Genomic DNA, 13352 nt, shown 5'->3' on the forward strand with positions numbered 1-13352 from the left:
AGTGAGGAGGGAGATTCACTCTGTGTCTGACCCCGGGAGCGTGTGATGGGATGGTGTGGATGGAGATTCACTCTGTGTCTGACCCCGGGAGTGTGTGGAGGGACAGTGTGGAGGGTGATGCAGTCTGTGTCTGATCCCGGGAGAGTGTTATGGGATGGAGTGAAGGGAGCTTCGCTCTGTGTCTGACATTGGGAGTGTGTGATGGGACGGTGTGGAGTGAGATTTGCTCTTTGTCTGACCCAGGGAGTGTGTGATGTGACCGTGCGGAGGGAGATTCACTCTGTCTGACCACGGGAGTGTGTGACGGGTCGGTGTGGAGGGAGATTCACTCTGTGTCTGACCCCGGGAGTGTGTGATGGGACAGTGTGGAGGGTGATGCAGTCTGTGTCTGACCCCGGGAGTGTGTTATGGGACGGAGTGGAGGGAGCTTCGCTCTGTGTCTGACGCCGGGAGTGTGTGATGGGACGGTGTGGAGGGAGATTCACTGTGTGTCTGACCCCGGGAGTGTGTGATGTGACCGTGCGGAGGGAGATTCACTTTGTCTGACCCCGGGAGTGTGTGATGGGTCGGTGTGGAGGGAGATTCACTCTGTGTCCTACCCCGGGAGTGTGCGATGGGACGGTAAGGAGGGAGATTCACTCTGTGTCTGACCCCGGGAGTGTGTGATGGGACGGTGTGGAGTGAGATTCACTCTGTGTCTGAACCCGGGAGTGTGTGATGGGACGGTGTGGTGGGAGATTCACTCTGTGTCTGACCCGGGAGAGTGTGATGGGACGGTGTGGAGGGAGATTCACTCTGTGTCTGACCCCGGGAGTGTGTGATGGGATGGTGTGGAGGGAGTTTCGCTCTGTGTCTGACCCTGGGAGTGTGTGATGGGACGGTTTGGAGGGAGATTCACTCTGTGTCTGACCCCGGGAGTGTGTGTTGGGACGGTGTGGAGGGAGATTCACTCTGTGTCTGACCCCGGGAGAGTGTGATGGGACGGTGTGGAGGGAGATCCACTCTGTGTCTGACCCCGGGAGTGTGTGATGGGACGGTGTGGAGGGAGATTCACTCTGTGTCTGACCCCGGGAGTGTGTGATGGGACGGTAAGGTGGGAGATTCACTCTGTGTCTGATCCCGGGAGTGTGTGATGGGACGGTGAGGAGGGAGCTTCACTCTGTGTCTGACCCCGGGAGTGTGTGATGGGACGGTGTGGAGGGAGATTCACTCTGTGTCTGACCCCGGGAGTGTGTGATGGGACGGTGTGGAGGGAGATTCACTCTGTGTCTGACCCCGGGAGTGTGTGATGGGACGGTGTGGAGGGTGATTCACTCTGTGTCTGACCCCGGGAGTGTGTGATGGGACGGTGTGGAGGGAGATTCACTCTGTGTCCGACCCCGGGAGAGTGTAATGGGACGGTGCGGAGGGAGATTCACTGTGTCTGACACCGGGAGTGTGTGATGGGACGGTGTGGAGGGAGATTCACTCTGTGTCTGACCCCGGGAGTGTGTGATGGGACGGTGTGGAGGGAGATTCCGTCTGTCACTGACCCCGGGAGTGTGTGATGGGACGGTACATAGAGAGATTCACTCTGTGTCTGACCCCGGGAGTGTGTGATGGGACAGTGTGGAGGGAGCTTCGCTCTGTGTCTGAACCAGAGAGTGTGTGATGGGACGTTTAGGAGGGACATTCACTTTGTGTCTGACTCCGGGAGTGTGTGAACGGACGGTGCGGAGGGAGATTCACTCTGTGTCTGACCCCGGGAGTGTGTGATGGGACGCTGTGGAGGGAGATTCGCTCTGTGTCTGACCCCGGGAGTGTGTGATGGGACGGTGTGGAGGGAGATTCGCTCTGTGTCTGACCCCGGGAGTGTGTGATGGGACGGTGTGGAGGGAGATTCGCTCTGTGTCTGACCCCGGGAGTGTGTGAACGGACTGTGCGGAGTGAGATTCACTCTGTGTCTGACCCCGGGAGTGTGTGATGGGATGGTGTGGAGGGAGATTCACTCTGTGTCTGACCCCGGGAGTGTGTGATGGGACGGTGTGGAGCGAGATTCACTCTGTGTCTGACCCCGGGAGTGTGTGATGGGACGGTGATGAGGGAGCTTTACTCTGTGTCTGACCCCGGGAGAGTGTGATGGGACGGTGAGGAGGGAGATTCACTCTGTCTCTGACCCCGGGAGTGTGTGATGGGACGGTGAGGTGGGAGCTTCAATCTGTGTCTGACCCCGGGAGTGTGTGATGAGACGGAGTGGAGGGAGCTTCGCTCTGTGTCTGACATAGGGAGTGTGAGATGGGACGGTGTGGAGGGAGATTCACTCTGTTTCTGACCCCGGGAGTGTGTGATCGGACGTTGTGGAGGGAGCTTCATTCTGTGTCTGACGCCGGGAGTGTGTGATGGGACGGTGTGGAGGGAGATTCACTTTGTGTCTGACCCCGGGAGTGTGTGATGTGACCGTGCGGAGGGAGATTCACTTTGTCTGACCCCGGGAGTGTGTGATGGGTCGGTGTGGAGGGAGATTCACTCTGTGTCCTACCCCGGGAGTGTGCGATGGGACGGTAAGGAGGGAGATTCACTCTGTGTCTGACCCCGGGAGTGTGTGATGGGACGGTGTGGAGGGAGATTCACTCTGTGTCTGAACCCGGGAGTGTGTGATGGGACGGTGTGGAGGGAGATTCACTCTGTGTCTGACCCCGGGAGTGTGTGATGGGACGGTGTGGAGGGAGTTTCGCTCTGTGTCTGACCCTGGGAGTGTGTGATGGGACGGTTTGGAGGGAGATTCACTCTGTGTCTGACCCCGGGAGTGTGTGTTGGGACGGTGTGGAGGGAGATTCACTCTGTGTCTGACCCCGGGAGTGTGTGATGGGACGGTGTGGAGGGAGATTCACTCTGTCTGACCCCGGGAGAGTGTGATGGGACGGTGTGGAGGGAGATCCACTCTGTGTCTGACCCCGGGAGTGTGTGATGGGACGGTGTGGACGGAGCTTCACTCTGTGTCTGACCCCGGGAGTGTGTGAAGGGACGGTGTGGAGGGAGATTCACTCTGTGTCTGACCCCGGGAGTGTGTGATCGGACGGTGCGGAGGGAGATACACTTTGTGTCTGACCCCGGGAGTGTGTGATGGGACGGTGTGGAGGGAGATTCGCTCTGTGTCTGACCCCGGAGTGTGTGATGGGACGGTGTGGAGGGAGATTCGCTCTGTGTCTGACCCCGGGAGTGTGTGAACGGACTGTGCGGAGTGAGATTCACTCTGTGTCTGACCCCGGGAGTGTGTGATGGGACGGTGTGGAGGGAGCTTCACTCTGTGTCTGACCCTGGGAGTGTGTGATGGGACGGTAAGGAGGGAGATTCACTCTGTGTCTGACCCCGGGAGTGTGTGATGGGACGGTGAGGCGGGAGCTTCACTCTGTGTCTGACCCCGGGAGTGTGTGATGGGACGGTGTGCAGGGAGATTCACTCTGTGTCTGACCCCGGGAGTGTGTGATGGGACGGTGTGGAGGGAGATTCACTCTGTGTCCGACCCCGGGAGTGTGTGATGGGACGGTGTGGAGGGAGATTCACTCTGTGTCCGACCCCCGGAGAGTGTGATGGGACGGTGCGGAGGGAGATTCACTGTGTCTGACACCGGAGTGTGTGATGGGACGGTGTGGAGGGAGATTCACTCTGTGTCTGACCCCGGGAGTGTGTGATGGGACGGTGTGGAGGGAGATTCCGTCTGTGTCTGACCCCGGGAGTGTGTGATGGGACGGTACATAGAGAGATTCACTCTGTGTCTGACCCCGGGAGTGTGTGATGGGATAGTGTGGAGGGAGCTTCGCTCTGTGTCTGAACCAGGGAGTGTGTGATGGGACGTTTAGGAGGGACATTCACTTTGTGTCTGACTCCGGGAGTGTGTGAACGGACGGTGCGGAGGGAGATACACTCTGTGTCTGACCCCGGGAGTGTGTGATGGGACGGTGTGGAGGGAGATTCGCTCTGTGTCTGACCCCGGGAGTGTGTGATGGGACGGTGTGGAGGGAGATTCGCTCTGTGTCTGACCCCGGGAGTGTGTGAACGGACTGTGCGGAGTGAGATTCACTCTGTGTCTGACCCCGGGAGTGTGTGATGGGACGGTGAGGAGGGAGCTTCACTCTGTGTCTGACCCCGGGAGTGTGTGATGGGACGGTGAGGAGGGAGATTCACTCTGTCTCTGACCCCGGGAGTGTGTGATGGGACGGTGAGGAGGGAGCTTCACTCTGTGTCTGACCCCGGGAGTGTGTGATGGGACGGTGTGGAGGGAGATTCACTCTGTGTCTGACCCCGGGAGTGTGTGATGGGACGGTGTGGAGGGAGATTCACTCTGTGTCTGACCCCGGGAGTGTGTGATGGGACGGTGTGGAGGGAGATTCACTCTGTGTCCGACCCCGGGAGAGTGTGATGGGACGGTGCGGAGGAGATTCACTGTGTCTGACACCGGGAGTGTGTGATGGGACGGTGTGGAGGGAGATTCACTCTGTGTCTGACCCCGGGAGTGTGTGATGGGACGGTGTGGAGGGAGATTCCGTCTGTGTCTGACCCCGGGAGTGTGTGATGGGACGGTACATAGAGAGATTCACTCTGTGTCAGACCCCGGGAGTGTGTGATGGGACAGTGTGGAGGGAGCTTCGCTCTGTGTCTGACCCCGGGAGTGTGTGATGGGACGGTGTGGAGGGAGATTCCGGCTGTGTCTGACCCCGGGAGTGTGTGATGGGACGGTACATAGAGAGATTCACTCTGTGTCTGACCCCGGGAGTGTGTGATGGGACAGTGTGGAGGGAGCTTCGCTCTGTGTCTGAACCAGGGAGTGTGTGATGGGACGTTTAGGAGGGACATTCACTTTGTGTCTGACCCCGGGAGTGTGTGAACGGACGGTGCGGAGGGAGATTCGCTCTGTGTCTGACCCCGGGAGTGTGTGATGGGACGGTGTGGAGGGAGATTCGCTCTGTGTCTGACCCCGGGAGTGTGTGAACGGAATGTGCGGAGTGAGATTCACTCTGTGTCTGACCCCGGGAGTGTGTGATGGGACGGTGTGGAGGGAGATTCACTCTGTGTCTGACCCCGGGAGTGTGTGATGGGTCGGTTTGGAGGGAGCTTCACTCTGTGTCTGACCCCGGAGTGTGTGATGGGACGGTGAGGAGGGAGATTCACTCTGTCTCTGACCCCGGGAGTGTGTGATGGGACGGTGAGGAGGGAGCTTCACTCTGTGTCTGACCCCGGGAGTGTGTGATGGGACGGTGTGGAGGGAGATTCACTCTGTGTCTGAACCAGGGAGTGTGTGATGGGACGGTGTGGAGGGAGATTCACTCTGTGTCTGACCCCGGGAGTGTGTGATGGGACGGTAAGGAGGGAGATTCACTCTGTGTCTGACCCCGGGAGTGTGTGATGGGACGGTGTGGAGGGTGATTCACTCTGTGTCTGACCCCAGGAGTGTGTGATGGGACGGTGTGGAGTGAGATTCACTCTGTGTCTGACCCCGGGAGTGTGTGATGGGACGGTAAGGAGGGAGATTCACTCTGTGTCTGACCCCGGAGTGTGTGATGGGACGGTGAGGAGGGAGCTTCACTCTGTGTCTGACCCCGGGAGTGTGTGATGTGACGGTGTGGAGGGAGATTCACTCTGTGTCTGACCCCAGGAGTGTGTCATGGGACGGTGCGGAGGGCAATTCACTCTGTGTCTGACCCCGGGAGTGTGTGATGGGACGGTGTGGAGTGAGATTCACTCTGTGTCTGACCCCGGGAGTGTGTGATGGGACGGTAAGGAGGGAGATTCACTCTGTGTCTGACCCCGGGAGTGTGTGATGGGACGGTGAGGAGGGAGCTTCACTCTGTGTCTGACCCCGGGAGTGTGTGATGGGACGGTGCGGAGGGAGATTCACTCTGTGTCTGACCCCAGGAGTGTGTCATGGGACGGTGCGGAGGGCGATTCACTCTGTGTCTGACCCCGGGAGTGTGTGATGGGACAGTGTGGAGGGAGCTTCGCTCTGTGTCTGAACCAGGGAATGTGTGATGGGACGTTTAGGAGGGACATTCACTCTGTGTCTGACTCCGGGTGTGTGTGATGGGACGGTGTGGGGGGAGATTCACTCTGTGTCTGTCCCCGGGAGTGTGTGATGGGACGGTGCGGAGGGAGATTCACTCTGTGTCTGACCCCGGGAGTGTTTGATGGGACGGTGTGCAGGGAGATTCACTCTGTGTCTGACCCCGGGAGTACGTGATGGGATGGTGTGGAGAGAGATTTCCTCTGTGTCTGACACCGGGATTGTGTGATGGGACAGTGTGTAGGGAGATTCACTCTGTGTCTGACTCCGGGAGAACGTGATGGGACGGTGTGGATGGAGATTCACTCTGTGTCTGACCACGGAGTGTCTGATGGGACAGTGAGGAGGGAGATTCACTCTGTGTCTGACCCCGGGAGCGTGTGATGGGATGGTGTGGATGGAGATTCACTCTGTGTCTGACCCCGGGAGTGTGTGGAGGGACAGTGTGGAGGGTGATGCAGTCTGTGTCTGATCCCGGGAGAGTGTTATGGGATGGAGTGAAGGGAGCTTCGCTCTGTGTCTGACATTGGGAGTGTGTGATGGGACGGTGTGGAGTGAGATTTGCTCTTTGTCTGACCCAGGGAGTGTGTGATGTGACCGTGCGGAGGGAGATTCACTCTGTCTGACCACGGGAGTGTGTGACGGGTCGGTGTGGAGGGAGATTCACTCTGTGTCTGACCCCGGGAGTGTGTGATGGGACAGTGTGGAGGGTGATGCAGTCTGTGTCTGACCCCGGGAGTGTGTTATGGGACGGAGTGGAGGGAGCTTCGCTCTGTGTCTGACGCCGGGAGTGTTTGATGGGACGGTGTGCAGGGAGATTCACTCTGTGTCTGACCCCGGGAGTACGTGATGGGATGGTGTGGAGAGAGATTTCCTCTGTGTCTGACACCGGGATTGTGTGATGGGACGGTGCGGAGGGAGATTCACTCTGTGTCTGACCCCGGGAGTGTTTGATGGGACGGTGTGCAGGGAGATTCACTCTGTGTCTGACCCCGGGAGTACGTGATGGGATGGTGTGGAGAGAGATTTCCTCTGTGTCTGACACCGGGATTGTGTGATGGGACAGTGTGTAGGGAGATTCACTCTGTGTCTGACTCCGGGAGAACGTGATGGGACGGTGTGGATGGAGATTCACTCTGTGTCTGACCACGGGAGTGTCTGATGGGACAGTGAGGAGGGAGATTCACTCTGTGTCTGACCCCGGGAGCGTGTGATGGGATGGTGTGGATGGAGATTCACTCTGTGTCTGACCCCGGGAGTGTGTGGAGGGACAGTGTGGAGGGTGATGCAGTCTGTGTCTGATCCCGGGAGAGTGTTATGGGATGGAGTGAAGGGAGCTTCGCTCTGTGTCTGACATTGGGAGTGTGTGATGGGACGGTGTGGAGTGAGATTTGCTCTTTGTCTGACCCAGGGAGTGTGTGATGTGACCGTGCGGAGGGAGATTCACTCTGTCTGACCACGGGAGTGTGTGACGGGTCGGTGTGGAGGGAGATTCACTCTGTGTCTGACCCCGGGAGTGTGTGATGGGACAGTGTGGAGGGTGATGCAGTGTGTGTCTGACCCCGGGAGTGTGTTATGGGACGGAGTGGAGGGAGCTTCGCTCTGTGTCTGACGCCGGGAGTGTGTGATGGGACGGTGTGGAGGGAGATTCACTGTGTGTCTGACCCCGGGAGTGTGTGATGTGACCGTGCGGAGGGAGATTCACTTTGTCTGACCCCGGGAGTGTGTGATGGGTCGGTGTGGAGGGAGATTCACTCTGTGTCCTACCCCGGGAGTGTGCGATGGGACGGTAAGGAGGGAGATTCACTCTGTGTCTGACCCCGGGAGTGTGTGATGGGACGGTGTGGAGGGAGATTCACTCTGTGTCTGAACCCGGGAGTGTGTGATGGGACGGTGTGGTGGGAGATTCACTCTGTGTCTGACCCGGGAGAGTGTGATGGGACGGTGTGGAGGGAGATTCACTCTGTGTCTGACCCCGGGAGTGTGTGATGGGATGGTGTGGAGGGAGTTTCGCTCTGTGTCTGACCCTGGGAGTGTGTGATGGGACGGTTTGGAGGGAGATTCACTCTGTGTCTGACCCCGGGAGTGTGTGTTGGGACGGTGTGGAGGGAGATTCACTCTGTGTCTGACCCCGGGAGAGTGTGATGGGACGGTGTGGAGGGAGATCCACTCTGTGTCTGACCCCGGGAGTGTGTGATGGGACGGTGTGGAGGGAGATTCACTCTGTGTCTGACCCCGGGAGTGTGTGATGGGACGGTAAGGAGGGAGATTCACTCTTTGTCTGATCCCGGGAGTGTGTGATGGGACCGTGAGGAGGGAGCTTCGCTCTGTGTCTGACCCCGGGAGTGTGTGATGGGACGGTGTGGAGGGAGATTCACTCTGTGTCTGACCCCGGGAGTGTGTGATGGGACGGTGTGGAGGGAGATTCACTCTGTGTCTGACCCCGGGAGTGTGTGATGGGACGGTGTGGAGGGTGATTCACTCTGTGTCTGACCCCGGGAGTGTGTGATGGGACGGTGTGGAGGGAGATTCACTCTGTGTCCGACCCCAGGAGAGTGTAATGGGACGGTGCGGAGGGAGATTCACTGTGTCTGACACCGGGAGTGTGTGATGGGACGGTGTGGAGGGAGATTCACTCTGTGTCTGACCCCGGGAGTGTGTGATGGGACGGTGTGGAGGGAGATTCCGTCTGTGTCTGACCCCGGGAGTGTGTGATGGGACGGTACATAGAGAGATTCACTCTGTGTCTGACCCCGGGAGTGTGTGATGGGACAGTGTGGAGGGAGCTTCGCTCTGTGTCTGAACCAGAGAGTGTGTGATGGGACGTTTAGGAGGGACATTCACTTTGTGTCTGACTCCGGGAGTGTGTGATGGGACGGTGTGGAGGGAGATTCACTCTGTGTCCGACCCCGGGAGAGTGTAATGGGACGGTGCGGAGGGAGATTCACTGTGTCTGACACCGGGAGTGTGTGATGGGACGGTGTGGAGGGAGATTCACTCTGTGTCCGACCCCGGGAGAGTGTAATGGGACGGTGCGGAGCGAGATTCACTGTGTCTGACACCGGGAGTGTGTGATGGGACGGTGTGGAGGGAGATTCACTCTGTGTCTGACCCCGGGAGTGTGTGATGGGACGGTGTGGAGGGAGATTCCGTCTGTGTCTGACCCCGGGAGTGTGTGATGGGACGGTACATAGAGAGATTCACTCTGTGTCTGACCCCGGGAGTGTGTGATGGGACAGTGTGGAGGGAGCTTCGCTCTGTGTCTGAACCAGAGAGTGTGTGATGGGACGTTTAGGAGGGACATTCACTTTGTGTCTGACTCCGGGAGTGTGTGAACGGACGGTGCGGAGGGAGATTCGCTCTGTGTCTGACCCCGGGAGTGTGTGATGGGACGGTGTGGAGGGAGATTCGCTCTGTGTCTGACCCCGGGAGTGTGTGAACGGACTGTGCGGAGTGAGATTCACTCTGTGTCTGACCCCGGGAGTGTGTGAACGGACTGTGCGGAGTGAGATTCACTCTGTGTCTGACCCCGGGAGTGTGTGATGGGACGGTGATGAGGGAGCTTTACTCTGTGTCTGACCCCGGGAGTGTGTGATGGGACGGTGAGGAGGGAGATTCACTCTGTCTCTGACCCCGGGAGTGTGTGATGGGACGGTGAGGAGGGAGCTTCACTCTGTGTCTGACCCCGGGAGTGTGTGATGGGACGGAGTGGAGGGAGCTTCGCTCTGTGTCTGACATAGGGAGTGTGTGATGGGACGGTGTGGAGGGAGATTCACTCTGTTTCTGACCCCGGGAGTGTGTGATCGGACGTTGTGGAGGGAGCTTCACTCTGTGTCTGACGCCGGGAGTGTGTGATGGGACGGTGTGGAGGGAGATTCACTGTGTGTCTGACCCCGGGAGTGTGTGATGTGACCGTGCGGAGGGAGATTCACTTTGTCTGACCCCGGGAGTGTGTGATGGGTCGGTGTGGAGGGAGATTCACTCTGTGTCCTACCCCGGGAGTGTGCGATGGGACGGTAAGGAGGGAGATTCACTCTGTGTCTGACCCCGGGAGTGTGTGATGGGACGGTGTGGAGGGAGATTCACTCTGTGTCTGAACCCGGGAGTGTGTGATGGGACGGTGTGGTGGGAGATTCACTTTGTGTCTGACCCGGGAGTGTGTGATGGGACGGTGTGGAGGGAGATTCACTCTGTGTCTGACCCCGGGAGTGTGTGATGGGACGGTGTGGAGGGAGTTTCGCTCTGTGTCTGACCCTGGGAGTATGTGATGGGACGGTTTGGAGGGAGATTCACTCTGTGTCTGACCCCGGGAGTGTGTGTTGGGACGGTGTGGAGGGAGATTCACTCTGTGTCTGACCCCGGGAGTGTGTGATGGGACGGTGTGGAGGGAGATTCACTCTGTCTGACCCCGGGAGAGTGTGATGGGACGGTGTGGAGGGAGATCCACTCTGTGTCTGACCCCGGGAGTGTGTGATGGGACGGTGTGGACGGAGCTTCACTCTGTGTCTGACCCCGGGAGTGTGTGATGGGACGGTGTGGAGGGAGATTCACTCTGTGTCTGACCCCGGGAGTGTGTGATCGGACGGTGCGGAGGGAGATACACTCTGTGTCTGACCCCGGGAGTGTGTGATGGGACGGTGTGGAGGGAGATTCGCTCTGTGTCTGACCCCGGGAGTGTGTGATGGGACGGTCTGGAGGGAGATTCGCTCTGTGTCTGACCCCGGGAGTGTGTGAACGGACTGTGCGGAGTGAGATTCACTCTGTGTCTGACCCCGGGAGTGTGTGATGGGACAGTGTGGAGGGAGATTCACTCTGTGTCTGACCCCTGGAGTGTGTGATGGGACAGTGTGGAGGGAGATTCACTCTGTGTCTGACCCCGGGAGTATGTGATGGGACAGTGTGGAGGGAGATTCACTCTGTGTCTGACCCCGGGAGTGTGTGATGGGACGGTAAGGAGGGAGATTCACTCTGTGTCTGACCCCGGGAGTGTGTGATGGGACGGTGTGGAGGGTGATTCACTCTGTGTCTGACCCCGGGAGTGTGTGATGGGACGGTGTGGAGTGAGATTCACTCTGTGTCTGACCCCGGGAGTGTGTGATGGGACGGTAAGGAGGGAGATTCACTCTGTGTCTGACCCCGGGAGTGTGTGATGGGACGGTGAGGAGGGAGCTTCACTCTGTGTCTGACCCCGGGAGTGTGTGATGTGACGGTGTGGAGGGAGATTCACTCTGTGTCTGACCCCAGGAGTGTGTCATGGGACGGTGCGGAGGGCGATTCACTCTGTGTCTGACCCCGGGAGTGTGTGATGGGACGGTGTGGAGTGAGATTCACTCTGTGTCTGACCCCGGGAGTGTGTGATGGGACGGTAAGGAGGGAGATTCACTCTGTGTCTGACCCCGGGAGTGTGTGATGGGACGGTGAGGAGGGAGCTTCACTCTGTGTCTGACCCCGGGAGTGTGTGATGGGACGGTGCGGAGGGAGATTCACTCTGTGTCTGACCCCAGGAGTGTGTCATGGGACGGTGCGGAGGGCGATTCACTCTGTGTCTGACCCCGGGAGTGTGTGATGGGACAGTGTGGAGGGAGCTTCGCTCTGTGTCTGAACCAGGGAATGTGTGATGGGACGTTTAGGAGGGACATTCACTCTGTGTCTGACTCCGGGTGTGTGTGATGGGACGGTGTGGGGGGAGATTCACTCTGTGTCTGTCCCCGGGAGTGTGTGATGGGACGGTGCGGAGGGAGATTCACTCTGTGTCTGACCCCGGGAGTGTTTGATGGGACGGTGTGCAGGGAGATTCACTCTGTGTCTGACCCCGGGAGTACGTGATGGGATGGTGTGGAGGGAGATTTCCTCTGTGTCTGACACCGGGATTGTGTGATGGGACAGTGTGTAGGGAGATTCACTCTGTGTCTGACTCCGGGAGAACGTGATGGGACGGTGTGGATGGAGATTCACTCTGTGTCTGACCACGGGAGTGTGTGATGGGACAGTGAGGAGGGAGATTCACTCTGTGTCTGACCCCGGGAGCGTGTGATGGGATGGTGTGGATGGAGATTCACTCTGTGTCTGACCCCGGGAGTGTGTGGAGGGACAGTGTGGAGGGTGATGCAGTCTGTGTCTGATCCCGGGAGAGTGTTATGGGATGGAGTGAAGGGAGCTTCGCTCTGTGTCTGACATTGGGAGTGTGTGATGGGACGGTGTGGAGTGAGATTTGCTCTTTGTCTGACCCAGGGAGTGTGTGATGTGACCGTGCGGAGGGAGATTCACTCTGTCTGACCACGGGAGTGTGTGACGGGTCGGTGTGGAGGGAGATTCACTCTGTGTCTGACCCCGGGAGTGTGTGATGGGACAGTGTGGAGGGTGATGCAGTCTGTGTCTGACCCCGGGAGTGTGTTATGGGACGGAGTGGAGGGAGCTTCGCTCTGTGTCTGACGCCGGGAGTGTGTGATGGGACGGTGTGGAGGGAGATTCACTGCGTGTCTGACCCCGGGAGTGTGTGATGTGACCGTGCGGAGGGAGATTCACTTTGTCTGACCCCGGGAGTGTGTGATGGGTCGGTGTGGAGGGAGATTCACTCTGTGTCCTACCCCGGGAGTGTGCGATGGGACGGTAAGGAGGAAGATTCACTCTGAGTCTGACCCCGGGAGTGTGTGATGGGACGGTGTGGAGGGAGATTCACTCTGTGTCTGAACCCGGGAGTGTGTGATGGGACGGTGTGGTGGGAGATTCACTCTGTGTCTGACCCGGGAGAGTGTGATGGGACGGTGTGGAGGGAGATTCACTCTGTGTCTGACCCCGGGAGTGTGTGATGGGATGGTGTGGAGGGAGTTTCGCTCTGTGTCTGACCCTGGGAGTGTGTGATGGGACGGTTTGGAGGGAGATTCACTCTGTGTCTGACCCCGGGAGTGTGTGTTGGGACGGTGTGGAGGGAGATCCACTCTGTGTCTGACCCCGGGAGAGTGTGATGGGACGGTGTGGAGGGAGATCCACTCTGTGTCTGACCCCGGGAGTGTGTGATGGGACGGTGTGGAGGGAGATTCACTCTGTGTCTGACCCCGGGAGTGTGTGATGGGACGGTAAGGAGGGAGATTCACTCTGTGTCTGATCCCGGGAGTGTGTGATGGGACGGTGAGGAGGGAGCTTCGCTCTGTGTCTGACCCCGGGAGTGTGTGATGGGACGGTGTGGAGGGAGATTCACTCTGTGTCTGACCCCGGGAGTGTGTGATGGGACGGTGTGGAGGGAGATTCACTCTGTGTCTGACCCCGGGAGTGTGTGATGGGACGGTGTGGAGGGTGATTCACTCTGTGTCTGACC

This window comes from Hypanus sabinus, unplaced genomic scaffold, assembly GCF_030144855.1.
Source record: "Hypanus sabinus isolate sHypSab1 unplaced genomic scaffold, sHypSab1.hap1 scaffold_418, whole genome shotgun sequence".
NCBI classification, from domain to species: domain Eukaryota; kingdom Metazoa; phylum Chordata; class Chondrichthyes; order Myliobatiformes; family Dasyatidae; genus Hypanus; species Hypanus sabinus.